Source organism: Limulus polyphemus, unplaced genomic scaffold, assembly GCF_000517525.1.
Source record: "Limulus polyphemus unplaced genomic scaffold, Limulus_polyphemus-2.1.2 Scaffold269, whole genome shotgun sequence".
NCBI lineage: Eukaryota > Metazoa > Arthropoda > Merostomata > Xiphosura > Limulidae > Limulus > Limulus polyphemus.
Window position 1 is genome coordinate 573,706 of NW_013665879.1, and position 2,065 is coordinate 575,770.

The window sequence follows — 2,065 nt, forward strand, 5'->3', positions numbered from 1 at the left end:
AAACAAACAAACAAACATTGTCCCTTTACTATTTTATGTTAATAAAATAGTATAGTGATTGTGTAAACTTGTTTCCTATGTTTTATTTTATTACTTCAGTAAAAATGATGTTAAAAAATATAATTCATATAATTTTTAACAACCAGACACTCACAAGTTAGGTAAGTCCTCGCATCTTCCGCTATTAATGTAGTAATTTTTCTGTAATTCATTGACCTTATAAACAACAGCTTTACAACCAAGAAGTTGAACAATAGCGTGAAAATACATCCGGGACCTCTAATGGCAATCTAAAGAACAGCGCACAATTTTTTACAGCAACTAACTTTGTCTTTTGTTGAGTAACGTTCTAGTCTTCCTTCTCTGACCAAGTACAATACCAGTAATCACCTATGACTATTCTTCTTTCATCCTATTACGGGTGAAAAAAGAGAGAAATATTACAAGCTTTTTTCCACAAAGACAAAAAATTAGACGTCACCTAAAACAGTAAAACGATTATAAATATATGTGCCACTGGTTTATACGAAAACAATTTACATTTTATCGCGATTTTTCAACAAAAACTGACTGTATTAAGTTATAATAATGTGTGTATATATATAATACACTTAAGTTACGTAAAATTTAAAGAAATCAGCAGATTATTTATTTTGGTTGCTTAATATGAGACAAACACAGAAAAATGACAAATGTTTGATTAATAATTTAGAGACGAACTCCATTTAGAATAATAAAAAAAATCAACATTAAACGCCTGGGTCAACATTAAACACCTTGGTCAACATTAAACACCTTGGTCAATATTAAACGTCTAGGTCAACATTAAACACCTAGGTCAACATGAAACACCTTGGTCAATATTAAACGCCTAGGTCAACATTAAACACCTGGATCAACATTAAACGCCTGGGTCAACATTAAACACCTTGGTCAATATTAAACGCCTAGGTCAACATTAAACACCTGGGTATCTTACTTACTTACCATTAAAGCCAACTATGCCTGATTGTAAGATTGATACTGATGCTAATATATTTCTTCACTACTATAATTTAGGGATATAATGAAAAGCTTTGCACACAAATCATTGTATACTACGCAGTACTTGAATCAAGTCTGTAGATTAATAGTTTATAACCACCTACTAAATATGAACAAAAAATCAGCGCTTTGAAATATCAGTAAAAGTTTATCTCCCACTATACAGTAGTGTGTCGTCTGTCAGTCAGTCAGTCAGTAGACACTAAAATGACGCCACATAAGGGACGCTTGACGTTGCAATTGGTACTGTTGTGATGTCAGTGAAACGCGCGCATGCCATGAACGCGAGAAGAATTAAGCACTCTGTAAGCTACAGCACAGCATGACACATGAACTTCAAAAGCAAGAAATAAAAGTGTTTGTTACTCTTAATTTTGCTTTTATTTACTCTTGAAACAGAGCACTTTCGGGGACCCTGCGGAAGTATATCTAGTATAAATTCTGGTAGGCACAGATTTGTAGTTTTACAAATGAGCTTTTTAATTAAGCCCATAAAAATTCCAGATCGTCTCACTTAACCATTATTTTTGCACTTCTTAGAACATCATTATTTAGCGTTGTTCTTTTCAAAATTTTATTTTAGACGATCTTTACATGTTTATAACTAATTGGCAAACTTATAGCCAGGTCCGTGCTTCTAGTATTGTTTGTTTCGGATATTTGTGCAAAGATACACAAGGATTATCTACGCTAACCGTCTTAGTTTTGAGCTGATAGAAGGAAGGAAGCTAGTCAACAGCACCGAGCCGCCAACACTTGGGCTACTCTAATCGAATATTGGAATTTCACTGTCATTATTACAAAGCCCCACGGTCTTAAAGTGCGGAGTGCCATTTTGCGGCAACGGGACGGGAACCGGGGATCTTTAGACTAATAAACCTGCACACTGACTGCGTAATATTTAATACGACGATTTTTGGTTGTGTGTAGTTAAGCGCAAAACTATACAATGGGCTATCTGTGCTCTGCCCACCACGTTGTAAGTCCGCAGACATGCCGCTGTGTTACTGGGGGGGGGGGG